Genomic DNA, 15,814 nt, shown 5'->3' on the forward strand with positions numbered 1-15,814 from the left:
TGACGGGTTGCTAGCCCATCGCCTAAAAGAAGAATCCCAAGTTTATAAGCCTATCCCTTAGTCGCCTTTTACGACATCCATGGGAACGAGATGGAGTGGTCCTATTCTTTTTTGTATTGGTGCCGGGAACCACACGGCACAAATGCACAAAAAAAGCAGTGCGCCCAGGAGAAAATTCATCAAACAACCATGGATAACAAAAAGTCTCTTACGGTGCATAAAAAATTGGGACAAAGTACACAAAAAACATAAAAAAAGACCCAGAAATACAATCATAGCTACCACATACAAACGATATAGAAATTTTTGCTCAAAATTGCTTAAAATGTAAAAATTGCTTATGAAAGGCAGCAATTAGTAAACGCGCGAAATAATCAGAAAAGACTGTGGGACGCCATTAAAACCATAAAATGGTTCGAAAAAAACCCCTGACCACTCCCTGTCCTCAATATAAAATAACCATCCCAAGGAATCCACATACATACATACATACATATGCTCACTTCTATATCCCTAACGGGGTAGACAGAGCCAATAGCCCCGAAAAGACTGAATGGCCACGTTCAGCTGCTCGGCTTAATGATGGAATTGAGATCCAAATAGTGACAGGTTGCTAGCCCATCGCCTAAAAAAAAGGATCGCAATTTTATAAGCCTATCTCTTAGTCGCCGTTTACGACATCCATGGGAACGAGATGGAGTGGTCCTATTCTTTTTCGTATTGGTGCCGGGAAGCACACGGCACAAGGAATCCACCAATTCAGTAAATAGATACTTTGCAGATGTTGGTAGAAATTTAGCCTCCTTGATAGAATCTCACAAAAAATCTCAAAATAATCACGCCCAATCAAATGGTTCTCCTCTCCGTAGCCTTCAAATCGCCCCAGTGCTAGAAGAAGAAGTGGCACGCATCATCACGGGCCTAAAAGAGAGATGTGGCTTGGACAACATATCCACAAAAATAAAAAAAAGGCTAATTGACCAAGCTAAAAACATAGGAGTCAGAGGCGTACCGTTTCAAATTTTCGCAGACTTCTTAAGAAATAGATCTCAATATAGCAAATCTAGACCTTATAATTACCTCTTTTCTTGACAATGTCGCCTGCTATGGTCAACTTACTGCTCCGTTTTCACATCACGATGTCCTTTTCTTATCATACCTGATTCGTGCTAAGCGTAAGTTACAATACCGAACTGTCTGAAATTTCAAGGGTATTGACGTGAAGGCATTGACTAGGGACTCATTGACCATTGATTGGACCTAAATTTTCAATGAAAATAATATAAACAAAAAAGTTGAAATTCTTAACACCAAGATTCTTACGTTATTTAACAGCCATGCACCATTGCGTCGTGTCAAAGTAAAACATTAAACCTACCCCTTGGCTTACATTGGAAATTATTAGATGTACCCACTCCCACTTATCTTGCCTCAGATCAGTTTACTTTTACCCATACTACTACAAGTACTAACTCACATCTTTAATTATTCATTTTCATTTGGTATGTTTATTAAACATACCAAATAAACATTGTTTAATTTAGCTTGGAAGCGGGCTAATGTTATACCATTGCCAAAAACTTCCAATCCTTCATCCTTCTCTGACCTTCGTCCTATATCTATTTACCATACCTCTCTAAAGTTCTTGAACATCTTTCACACAACCAGTTTTCTTCATTACTCTTGAAAAATAATCTTATAAGCCCATTTCAATCTGGTTTTTGACCTGGACATAGCACAGCCACCGCTCTAATTAATGTAACGGACGACATCCGTTGGTCAATGGAAAATAAGTCACTCGCTTTGATTGTGTTACTGCATTTAACTAGTGCATTTAATTCTATTGACTTTGACGTTTTGTTGGGCGTACTGCGGTCAAGTTATATCTCTCCCTCTTCCCTATCATGGTTTGATTCATATCTTCGCGATCGATCACAGCTAGTCCGTGTTGGTGAGTCGGTTTCCGATTGGTGTAAACTTAGTGCTGGTGTTCCTCAGGGCGGTATACTCTCGCCGTTGCTATTTTCAGTATTTATAACATCAGTCTCTAAACTACTGACATGCAAATACCATCTTTTCGCTGATGATTTACAGCTATATTATCATTTTAAAGAGAAAGACTCCTTAGCAGCCATTGCGGAGATGAATGCAGAACTTGATCGGGTTTCTGAATGGGCGAAGTGTTATGGTCTTTTGGATAATCCTGTCAAATCTAAGGCTTTGATAATTGGTAGTTATTATATGTGTAATCAAATCAACATTGATATATTGCCAATCCTGTACTTTAATGGTTCTTCAATTGAATTCACCAAATCTGCAAGGAACCTTGGTCTTACTATGGATTCAAACCTTAACTGGTCGGCCCATATTAAGGAGGTTAGTCGTAAGATCTACTACTCCTTTCATACCTACTCTAAGATGCCTTCAATATTTCTTACCTTTACAAGGGTCTCTCTCATGCCGAGTCTGATTCTTCCAATTCTGGACTATGCTGATGCGTGCTATCTTGATGCCACAGAGGAGCTACTGGAAAAATTGGAACGGTTACAAAACCTCTGTATTCGTTTCATATTTGGCTTAAGAAAATACGATCATGTTTCCATTTACCGTACTAAGCTGAAATGGCTTCCCATTCGGTTTCGTAGAAATACTCGCATTCTCTGTCTTCTTTTTAATATTTTATTTAATCCCGCCTTTCCTTTCTATCTTAAAGAATGTTTTTCTTTCCGTCATTCCTCTAATTCTCCTTGCAGGTCTCATTTGCGCACCATTCTTACTATTCCTACCCACAAGACTTCCTTCTACTCTTTTTCCTTCTCTGCTCATGCTGTACAACTGTAAGAATTCCCTACCGCATGATATATGTTTATGTAGTTTATTACTGTCATTTATTTAATTGTTCCATGTTTTATTATGTAAGTATTAGCATGTATCTTTAGTTAAATATGTTAAACGATATCAAATTAAGCGGGGGTAATTTCTTATTCAACAATTCAAACTTTTGATCGCACCTGGAAATCTTACAGTTGTATTTATTTTTGCAAGCTTTAACATATCAGGCTATCATTGTGGGTAGTTCTGGGCAACTTAGCAAGTTAAATTGTGAAACTGTGTCTCCTATTAAATTTGGTCATAATAATTTTTCTTACTGCCCTAGCGTCAAAGATCTTGGGTTGTATATTGACCCCACTTTCAGCTGGGTAAATCAAGTTACCGAAGTTAGCCGTAAAGTAACTGGTACGCTTCGTTCTCTCTACAGATTTAAAAATTTCCTCCCTCAGAACACCAAAAAATTACTCTGTCAATCCCTTATCCTATCTTTAATTGACTATGCAGATGTATGTTACTGTGACTTGAAACAGCAACTTGTCTTAAAGCTGGATAGACTAGCCAATAATTGCATTCGTTTCATATTTGGTTTACGAAAATATAACCATGTCTCCTCTTTTCGTTCTCAGCTTGGTTGGCTGCCTATTCCTCTTCGTCGCAAAGCTAGAATCCTATCCATGCTGTATACAATTCTCAACGACCCTTGCGCTCCAGATTATCTTAAATCGAAGTTCCCACTTTTAAGCGCTACCCACGCTCGATCTCTTCGCTCTTCTGAAAACCTTCTTCTGGCCACTCCTACTCACCGCCTGGGATTCATGTCGAATTCATTCCAAGTGCAAGCCATTAGATTGTGGAATTCTCTTCCTGAATCTATTCAGAAGGCGCCTAATAGATTTGCATTCAGGGAGCAAGTCCATGATCTTCTTTTTGACCAGTAGATTTCCTTAACTCTTTGAGGTTGGGTGGTTAGTTTACTAACCACCTATTTTAATGCATTTTTCTTTTTTTCTGCGTCATCTACTGTGAAACATCGGTACTTTTTCGTATATTTGAACCTTTCTCTACAACATTGACGCAACTTTGGCGCCACCGCTTCGATCGTTGGGTGGTCGATTACAATTCAAACATTAGTGCAGTGCCGTTTTCTCAAAGGATTGTTTTAAAATTTCGTAAAAAGGTAAGATTGCGTATTTTCAGTGTAGTTATTATATTAATTTGTTATTTAGAATGTTAGTTTTTGATTATTTAGAAAAAATATACATTAGCGACTTTAATCTTTTGTACAAGTTGTTTGAAAAAAGGTGGTTTTATTACTAACCACTATGACTATTGTAGGTTTTCGTCAAGGTAATTTTGTTTCATTTTTATCATTGTTTTTTAGAATGCCGCGTGTTCTTACTGATAATGATATCGAAGAATTTCAGCTGGAAAGTATTCCTTCAGATAACGAGAGTCTCTGCAGCTAGGATTCTGGTGAGGAATTAGATTGTGAGCAGCCACCTCCATTGGTTCTTGGCGATTTACCTCCAAGGACTCAGCCAGACCCTGATGCAAACTACGACTCAGAAGATGAACAACCTTTATCGACCTATGCTAGTAGCAATATGCCGTCCACGAGTAATATTTGTACCACACAACCCATAGTTCCTGCACCAAAGTGGAAAAAGAGTTTTAGAATGGATACACCAGGTCAGTATGCAGGAGATGATGGCTTACCAAGTCATATTACTGAATTAGAGCATGTCACGCCTACCCAACTCTTCCGCATGTTTTGGACAGAGGATTTACTTGAAATAATTTCATTTCAAACAAACTTATACGCCATGCAAAAGGGTACTCCTTATAAGCCTACTACATCGGAAGAAATAGAAGTGTTTCTAGCTTTGAATTTGGTGATGGGTATAAAAAGTATCCTAGTTACAAAGATTATTGGTCTTCTGCTCCTGATTTACATGATCCTTATATATCTTCCTTCATGCCACTAAATCTCTTCAGCTGGCTTCTAAATAATATGCACGTGAATGATAACACTGTAATGCCTAGCAAAACAGATCCAAATTACGATAAGTTATTTAAGGTCCGACCCCTGTTAGATATTATGAAAAGAAATTTCAATAAAAACGAGTTACTTGAAACAGTATATGCCAAAGAAACCTATAAAACGTGGTTATAAGGTTTGGATGATGTGTGCTGCGTCCGGTTATTGCCTTGATTTTGAAATCTATACAGGAAAGTCTGGTGACAGCGTTCAAACCGATCTCGGAAGAAACATAGTTCGTCAATTTTGCACAAATTTGGAATCAAAAAACCATAAAGTATTCTTTGACAATTATTTCAATAGTTATCCATTACAAATTGATCTACAAAAACAAAACATATTGGCTTGTGGAACAGTCAACTCAAATCGGAAGTTCCTGCCGCAACTGAAGGATGATAAAGATCTCAGGCGAGGACAGCATGATTACCGTGTCAGTGACACAAATGTATCAGTGCTAAAATGGGAAGACAACAGATCTGTTTACATGCTTTCTAACTACATAGATCCTAGAAATAAAGGTGTTGTTACCCGCAAAGAGCGTAATGGAGAAAGAAATTAAATATCTTGTCCAGAGGCTGTGATGACATACAATAATAACATGAATTTCGTGGATAAATTTGACCAATTGAAAGGTAGTTATTGTATTGATAGGAAATCGCACAAATGGTGACATAGTATTTTTTTTTCATTATTTAGATTGTGCAGTTCAATTCTTTTTTAGTGTATAAAGAACTCAAAAACGAACACCTACCACATCTCGAAAAACTGTCGTCTAAAGACTTTCGTAGAAGTATCTACCAAGGTATACTCGCCCCGGCTCTGGCAAAGAAATGTACAATACGGTCAAAACGCCATAGTGGCTCTGGGCCTTCGTCTCCATTGCCTGTGCAGATAAAACGACATAAGCCCACAGTTCCAGCAGAACTACGCAAGGAAAGCAATTTACATCAACCTGAAAGAAGTACTTCAAGAAGGTGTGCAAAATGCAGTACCAAAAAAAGTCCAGTACGTACTATCTGGCAGTGTAAAACCTCTCTATATCCATACTATTGAATCCTGTTTTCAGATTTTCATAAACAATGATTAACCCGTTATTTGGTTATTACATTGTAAAAAATGTTTGATTATTATTTTCCTTATATGGTCACAGTGGTTAGTAAACTAACCACTCTATTCCGTAAAAGCCTTAAGTATATGTTATGTTTTTTTTGTATTTTTCCTATTAAATAAAGCATAATTAAACCATATTATGTACTGTTTTATTTATAATTCGAACTATGTGAAAGTGTGCCTGAAAGAGTTAAACTTTACACAATCATCCAATGTATGTAGTATATGTATGTTTATTTTATATGGAGTATATTTACATATATATATAGTCATACTTATGTTTGTAATATATAATATGCAAGTGTATCAAGTAACCTATTATTATTCATATTTATAAAATTTTCTATTTTACAGTTATCGCACTACCCGTACATCCATCTCAGTTTGGTCCAAAGGTTCGACTGGCAGAGAATGCCTTGTGGCATTAAGTCCACCTGTTGTACATTTTACGTGAGTTATGTCGAGTTTTAAGGCCTTCAAAAATAAAAGTGAAAATAGGAGAAATACTTCGAATTTATTTCGATAATCCTAATACACGACTTTCGACTTAAGCCTAAAACGAGATTCTGAAGCATCACAGGGCATCTGCCCACACACTATGCACTACATTACGTCACTTCACTCACAAAGCACTATAACACCCCCCACATTAGATGGAAGCCACTTCTTCTTTGGAGAAAAATGGCTGACTGGAACGATTTGGCATCTCAATTACTTCAACTGGTGTTCGATTTTTCCACATTTTTTCAAATATATGCATCGGTATACTAGGTACAATGTACTAGTCAAAATCAGCAATATGTAAATAGGTGCAGTCCACCAATGGTAACTGTTATCTGGTAGTTCATCTAACTTTATCGTACGTTCTCTTTCCATCAAGGATTCTAACTTGTAGACTTGGTCCAATTGAATTTTGTCTAATAATAATGCTTGTTCAGTGTTCTTAATAGTTATATTGGTCAAAGTGAACGCCAGCAACTTAACAGGATCACCAGTTAGTACATTCTTGAAATTTCTTACAACATGGCGATCAGATTTAAAACTGCATCCAACAGGTATCTCCATCAAATAAGTACCACGTAGAGATAAATATATTTCTTGATCGCAAAGTAATTGTACCCTAGTATTTCTGGGACAAATTAATATGTAATGAGCATCATCCAATTTTTGAAGCTGTTCAATTTCAAGTTTGAATTGTGTATAAGTGCATGTGTTCTTAATTTCCTGTTTCAATATAATTAGGTGTATACAATCATCAGGTTTAGAAGTGACTGAGAACTCGCCTTCTTGGCAGTAGTAAATTTCCTGGAATCTTTTACATTCATAGTCCATATAGTTGTAACTCTCATTATTAATAGCCAGAAATGGTTTAGGTGGAATTAACATTGTATTGTTATATGTAGGGGTTGGAAAAAGATGGTAGTAATTATATATATTTGAATGCATTACGGGGAACTTCAGAACAAATACAATCTTATTATCAGCATAGTAAGATGAACATTCGATGAGGTCATAATAATCTCTGATTTCAGTGTGTTCATTTAAAAGTAATTCTGACTTATCATACAAACTTAGCAAGGTATTAATCATATAATGAATATTTTGAGAACTTATTACGCTATGGTGTGTTACAGAAACTTTAGAGAAAGCTATAGCATTTTCTAGATCAGTTACATATTCTAATATACTTTCCAAATTTATTTTACACAAATTGAACAAAACGTTTATTTTTACATAGTCATACCATCTTAAATTTGTCATATTAGTTTCTTTTACAATCTCGTTAAATTTAATATGTATTTTATATTCATTTGTTACAATAGTAGACAAGGTTGTATTTAGAGTTTCTAAAAAATGTTTATTTAACGTAATAACAGAGTTCATTTTATTTTTCAACATTTCTTGATTCTTTTGCAAAATGTTAATGGCTTTATTATAATACAATGCGTCTTCGTGATCAAGATTTCCAGTAATACCTTTTATGACTGATCCCAACCCATCAATAAGTCCACGTTTGTATTGTGATCTTTTACAAAGCAAATTAAATTTAGAATTTATAGTTTCTAGCATTTTGCCCAAGATTTGATTCGTGACCAAGGATGTGTCACTGAAGTATTTAGGATCACATGACTTCAGATATTCTATAAAGCTTCCTAAATAACTCTCAATATACTTAATACTATCTCTTATCTTATCTAGTTCAAAGTAATGTAAAAATACATGTTCAGTTTTTTTAAACTTAACTCTACCTAACTTAAATGGGAGTACCCCTGGATTATCCACTAGCTCAGTTATGAGAATTTGATGGGCCTGCATCATGCCCGATATCCTGCAACAAATTTTTTTGTTGTTTTAAAGGTCTTCTCACAATGCGCTTATGGTGGGTAATATTTTTATCATCTATAACCTTAATATCTAAATTCTTCTTAACCTTACGACCTAAATATCTTGGCTTTGTCTTATGACGAACTGCCAATGGGTTTTTAATATAAAGAGCATTGTTTTCATCATAAGTTATGGGTTCTTCTCTATTTCTATTGGCATTTGTAATCGTTCTTTCCTGATTGCAGACTAATTTATTATTTATTGTTTTATATAATTCTATAGTAATATCTTTGTGTTTGTTAATATAGTTCTGAATATAAGGGTCAATCAACTTTTTAGTGCCCAAGTCACAAATTTTTCATGTTTTTAAAAAAAAATCTATTTTGCTTTTTTAAAAGTCTTAGAAGGTAGAAAATGTATTATATTTTATGATTCTGCATCGAGCAGTGCACTTTTGCTTATCATTTGTTGATTTTTGGCTTGTAATTGCACTGAAGTCTTATTAAATCAGTCACCTGGACGACTAGTTCAGTATTTTTTTTACATAGTAAAATGTACTTAATGTTAGATCAAACACTATGAATAAGTAAAAGAGTGTACATTTTACAAGTTTTAAGCATGACATTCTTTATTGCACGCTTAACTTTTTTTTTTTTTTTTTTATTGTCTTAGGAAGACCAACAGCAACAAACAACAACACAATAGTAAATAAGAATAGTTACACTGAAGCCAATTATGGGTCCTCACCAATAGAAACAGTATATGTTAACAAATAAGTTGAACATTAAAAACACGCTACCAAGAGAAAAGAAAATAAAAAGAAAAAAGCTATAAGTAGCCAGGTATTAGTGTAAAACAATATTAACAATACACATGAGTTAACAATAAGGAGATAATAATAAATTTGAGCAATTAAACTAATAACACTTAACAAGTAAGCCTACAGTGGTTCAGTAGATACGAGAGAAAACAAAATAAAAATATAAACCTATCCAACATTTTACTGGAGCAAATATTCATAAAGTAATCGCTTAGCCTTCAATATGCCTGTAGCAAATAGATCAATGTCAATATTTTTCGAAATTTTGTTGAAATTACTACCCGCACGCAAAATAAACGAGTTCTTGCGATATTTAGTTGATACTACTGGAATGTAAAGAGGGGGATTAAATCTGAATAATCTATGAGGAGCATTTATCATGATTTTGGAAAGCAGTTCAGGAGAATCAACCTTACTTGAAACTATTTTCAACAAAAAAGTAATATCCGCAACATCACGGCGAATTTTCAGTGGAACTAAGTGGTGTTTCTTACAAAGTTTTAAATAGTGTTCAGAGCTATACGTTATTTTGAGACGGAAACAAAGATGCTTAACGAATTTTTTTTGGATACTTTCAATACGCTCAATATATACATTCAGTCAGAAAAGTATCGGGAATGGATTATTTATTTATGGTTCCAAATTCAAATTTTTGTTTTTTTTGTTGTTGTTAGATTGGCACAACTGTTTTCCATTTTGGCGCGGAGTTTGAGTTGCATCTGTTGTTTACATTAAATACAGTGCTATTTTTAGTTATATCATATCTAGTGTGTATTGCTAATTTCATAATGGATAAAAACATCGAACAAAGAGTTTGTCTTAAATTTTGCATTGCCAATGGAATATCGTGTTCGGAGTCACTGAAAATGTTACAGAAGGCTTACGGTGAATCGACTTTATCAAAAACTCGTGCTTATGAGTGGTACAAAGCGTTCAAAAGCCGTCGAGATGTGATGGAAGATTTGCCTCGCTCTGGTAGGCCATCAACGTCTGCAACTGAAGTTAACATCGCAAAAGTGAAGGAAATAGTGACTGAAAATCCTCATTCAACTTTGAGAGAGATAGCCACCGAACTTTCTGTATCTCACGAGTCGATCCGTACCATTTTAACTAATAATTTGGGTATGAAACATGTTGCCGCTCGGCTAGTCCCAAAAGACCTGAATTTTTTTCAAAAACTCAATCGCATGAGAGTCGCTGAGGACATGCTAGAACGAGTCAATTCCGACCCAACATTCATGAAACGCATTGTTACTGGTGACGAGACGTGGGTTTACGAGTTTGACATGCAAACTAGTCAACAAGCTTCGGAGTGGCGCCTTCCAACTGAACCGAAACCGAAAAAACCACGCCAAAGTCGTTCAAAAGTCAAAGTCATGTTGACTGTTTTCTTTGACTATCGCGGTGTTGTGCACTCGGAATTCTTGCCGGAAGGTCAAACGGTAAATAAGGAATATTATTTGAGTGTTATGCGGCGTTTAAGAGAGCAAATCCGACGAAAAGGGCCAGATTTGTGGAAAGAAAATTCTTGGATTTTGCACCATGATAATGCACCTTCGCACAAGGCCATCATTGTGAACGAATTTTTAACCAAATACTCAACAAATACCATCGAGCAACCACCATATTCACCAGATATGACTCCAGCCGACTTTTTTCTTTTTCCTAAACTCAAATTACCACTTCGTGGCACCCGTTTTCAATCGGTAGAAGACATAAAAGAGAATTCGCGGCGAGAACTGACCTCAATTCCGGAAACAGCGTTTAAAAAATGTTTTGATGATTGGATTATTCGTTGGCGTAAGTGTATCGTTTCTAAAGGTGATAAAATAAATTTGGATGAATAACAAACAGTTTGTGTATTATTGATCTTTTCCTGCTACTTTCTTGACAGAGTAGTACATTATACAAGGGGTTCCAGACCTGAGAGGCATATTCAAGATGGGGTCGCACGTAAGTACAATAAAGTATTTTTAGGGTTTTAATACTTTTGAACGACGCCGAACATCTTATAACAAAACCAAGTGCTCGATAGGCCTTTGAAACTATTTTGTCTACATGGGTGTCAAATAATAGTTTGCTATCGTGATATATGCCCAAGTCACGCTCAGTTGAGGAACGCTTCAGTGTTCGTTGCTTCAGCGTATATGTTGTTGGAATAATATTACGCTTGCGAGTAAAAGTAACCACACAACACTTGGAGCGATTAAGGTCTAGACCATTACGCGCACAATATAGTTCAAGGCGGTGGATATCAGCCTGCAAAGCACATGCGTCAGCTTGAGATGAGATAGTACTAAAGATTTTCATGTCATCCGCAAAACAGAGCAGTTGTGATGAGACTAGACAATTACCTATATCATTTATCATAATGTTGAACAAAAGGGGCCCAAGAAGCGATCCCTGGGGAACACCACTAGGAATGTCAACCCAGCCAGAGATGTAATTCTTCACCACAACCGCCTGAGACCTATGGTCGATATAAGATGAGAACCACCTTAATAGATCGCCACTTATTCCTATTGAAGCAAGCTTATACATAAGGGTTTTATGATTTATACGATCGAAGCATTTAGAATAGTCGGTGTAGATAACATCCACCTGCTTGCCATCATCCAAAGCACCAGTAACAAAATCGTTGAAGAGCACAAGATTAGAAGCTGTAGACCTGCCACCAAGAAACCCATGTTGGAAAGAAGCAAAGGCAGTTTTTAGAGCCGGATACAACTGATCATATATAAATAAAATAAGGCAAATATTTTAGCAATAAGGCATAACTTGGAGATAGGTCTATAGTTGGAAATATCTGTTTTTGGCCCTTTTTTGTGGACTGGTGTTATGAACGCAGACTTCCAAACAGATGGAACGACACCCTCACTTAACGATTTTTTGAATAACAAAGCAATAGGTACTGAAATAGTATTAGCAGTTGCTATCAAAAAGGAGGCTGGTAGCTTGTCCGGTCCTGCCGATTTAGATGTGTCAAGCGACAATAAATGTTTCTTGACGTCATCCAATACAATTTCAATACTGGAAATATAAGAGGCGGTGTCACCAGACGTCGAAGTAGGCGGTAAAGTAGAATTAGACTGAGGAGCAGACTGTGTAAAATTGGACATAAAATATGTCGAAAAAGAGTTACAAATATCTTCACCGGTATTGGCTTGAATATTATTATATGTAAGGCAACTTGGAATAGTACTATATTTATTATTATTTTTCGATTTAATGTAAGTCCAAAAAGTTTTTGGATTGTTCATAATCGATTGTTCAACTTTTTCTAGGTACGAATGATGACATTGTTTTTCAAGTTGTCGTACCCTATCACGCAGCAATTTAAATGCCTCAAGATCCGCTGTATTACCATAAGTCTTGTATTTACGAAAATATTTGTTTTTTTCTTTAATCAACTTAAGCAACGCTTTGGAATACCAGGCAGGAAATAACTTGTTATTAGACTGAGCAACTGGTATATATTTATCGATAAGTGAGTTAATAAAGTCATAAAAATACTGAACAGATTCAATAACAGTTCTGTTAGAAAATTCCTGCACCCAGTCAATTTGTGAAATTTCACAATTAATCTTATTGTAATCCCCTCGGTAAAATAAACTCTTAGTAACCGACGCAGGTTTTAAATTGTTGACAGAGATAAATTCGGCAGTAATAAGCAAAGCACCATGCAGTTGATCTATAGGTACCAACGTATCAGGACACTCCTTGACATTAACTGTCTCATTTGAAATTACCAAGTCCAAGATTCTGACTATTTAGAACGCCGTTATATTGAGACAGGCCGAGCATATTCAACTCGTCAACAAGTAAACATTCATCAGCTGTTAGGAAGTTCGACGGGTTATATGATAGATCGTGATTTAAATGCCATTTAATGCTGCTCATATTAAAGTCACCGATTATTAGGTATTTATCAAGGGGATTTTGTAACATTATGTCATTAAGTTTACTAAAATAATTATCCAACTGCTGAGAAAATGAATTACCCAAGTTTTGTTTACATAGGTACAATACGCAGAGATGGACTTTAATAGGCGGTCGGTGGTAATTTTTTAAAGTTAGTGTTATCCACAAATCCTCAGCGGTTGAGTGAAAAGTCTGTTGCGGGGTAATAAACAAATCCTTACGCGTCGCTAATAAAACACCTCCACCTTTCGATTGTTCCAGCGCATCGTAATCTCGATCGCGCCTCCACACCACATATTGATCACTAAAAATTTCGCTGTCGGCTATTCCGTCCAACAACCAAGATTCCGTTATAACAATAATATCGTAATTGGTTAAAGAAATGTTGCGTTTAAATGTATCCACCTTCGTTCTAAGCCCTCTCACATTCTGGTAATATATATTCAAACCTGTGTTATACATTGATATATTTAATAATATAAGAAATAGAATTGCTACAATTTAATTCGTATGTAAGGTAAATAGATAAAAAGTAATACTGCAAGGAACTCGTGGTTAAAGAATAAAGAGTGCAAAAAGGCGAATAGGGATTGCGCGTGCGAAAGAGCGGGGTAGTTATATTTTTAGTATTATTTACTACAAGCATAAAAAACAGTAAGTAAGCAATACAAAAGGCTACTGAGCTCAAACAATAGATGAGTCGGGGAATGGAATGCGCTCCAGGAGTGCAAAACAGTTTTAACAAAGACATGTCAAAGGCTATGTAAACATTATCAATATATCGATGATTACAAAAAAAATAAATACAAAATATTATAGCATGCATTATGTGTATAATAAGGTGATGAATAATAATATATTTGTAGAAATAAACATAGCAAGATAAAAAACACTCTAAATAAGTCTGTTTAAATCCTTCTCAGAATTTATTATAACTACTTCGGAAGTATCATTTTTACGCACGTGTATTTTTCCAAACTTTACCCACACATACTGATATCCATGCACTTCCTTGAGTGTAGATTTCGTTTTCGTCAACAAATTCTTGGTGTCCGCAGTCAGATGATCATTAACGTAAACGCGCTGGGCATTATCGGGGTAGCCAATGTCTCTGGCAGTAAGGTTCTTTATGGACCTCGCTGCCGCCACAAAATCCTCTTTCATATACCTATTAGTGAAGTTCACTACTATCGACTTATCTTTAGAGTTGTGAATCGGTACTCTGGCAATATAATTTATATAAGTTTTGGATATAGGACATTTGATGTGCTTCCCGAGAGAATCCATGACATCAAAAAGGTTCGTGCTGCTTGATAGGTACTCCCTTTATCTCAGCGTTGTTGAGCCTAGACCACTGTTCCTTAGCAGCAAGTGACTGCTTGCACCTAAGAAGATCCGCTTGGGTTGCCCGTAGGGATTCCTTTAAGCTATCAACTTCAGAGAGTTTAGCCTCGATAACCTCTATTCTCTGGGTGCATTCATTTAATTTTTCACTATTAAAGTCACAAACAACTCGAAGTTCTTGTAACTCATTCTTGATAGCTCTGATGTCCTGTGCTAATGTGGGCAAATTTGATAGCTGATGCTTCATATCCCTTAACTCACCGAAGATCTTCTCAAGGGACATCGGTTCATCACAACCAGTGCCTGCACTTGCTGAACCCTTGCAGTTAGCACATTTCCAGGCTGCCCTTCTATCTGCACCTAGCTTTCTATAGCCTGATTCCGTTATTCCAGCACAACCAAAGTCGTACATACTCCTACAAGACGTACACTGAACACCATCACTGAAGGCTGAGTTGCATCTGCTACACGTATTTATTGTTGATGAGGTATATGATGAATCAAATGTTGGCGACTGCTGACTTTAACTTGAGTAGCGCGTGGTTCGAACGAATGTACAACCGAGACTGACAAATATTTTAGGAAATAGGGTCTCTGGGACAACCACCATTCTTGCATTTTGTGAAAAGTTTTATAAAAATATTTAAATCCTTCAAATAATTCAAAACCAACAACACTGTTGGTTTATTTTGTAATTAACTACAAATAAATAAAAAATAAACAAACAATTTCCCAGTATTATTTATTAAAAATTGTTGGAATAATGTAAACAACGCCCATGCCTTGTCTATTTTATCTGTGGCCCGGTTGTGGCGCCACCCGTCAACTTTTTTCTCTTACGCTGCTTACCGCCAACTGTATAGCTTGATCTTTAAATAAACTGTTTTAATTTTCGTTAAGTCTTTAATGGTTTTATTTCTACAGGTTATGGGCCGCCCCGTATACCTTTTAAAAGACTAAAAGTTAAATATTTACCGTGAAAAGGTCAAAGTAAAGTATTTAGCGACTTATTGTACTACGCCGGTCCCGTGAACAATGGCTATGACAAACCTTCAAATTGAAAAATTAGCCGGTCGGGAGAATTATTCGACGTGGAAATTTGCAGTTATGTCTTATTTACAATTAGAAGAATTGTGGGAATGTATTGAACCTGGTACCGATGTCGACCTGAAGAAAGACGTAAAAGCTAAGTCAAAAATAATTTTGTTGGTGGAACCGTTAAACTACGTTCATATTGAAAATGCAACTACCGCAAAAGAAGTATGGAAAAACCTACAAAATGCATTTGAAGACTCCGGGCTGTCGAGAAAAGTTGGCTTACTTAAGGATTTGATCAATACTTCATTGGACAACTGTACAAGTATCGAAGAATACGTGAATAAAATCATGAGTACAGCGCATAAGTTGCGAAACATTGGGTTTGG

At 36.0% G+C, this 15,814-nt stretch overlaps 1 pseudogene; it reads right to left on the reverse strand.

Moving 5' to 3' along the window:
• Positions 1-13,940: 13,940 nt before the first annotated feature.
• On the reverse strand, positions 13,941-15,000 carry LOC132904068 (uncharacterized; annotated as a pseudogene).
• Positions 15,001-15,814: the final 814 nt, after the last annotated feature.

The sequence above is a fragment of the Amyelois transitella genome, chromosome W, assembly GCF_032362555.1.
Source record: "Amyelois transitella isolate CPQ chromosome W, ilAmyTran1.1, whole genome shotgun sequence".
NCBI lineage: Eukaryota > Metazoa > Arthropoda > Insecta > Lepidoptera > Pyralidae > Amyelois > Amyelois transitella.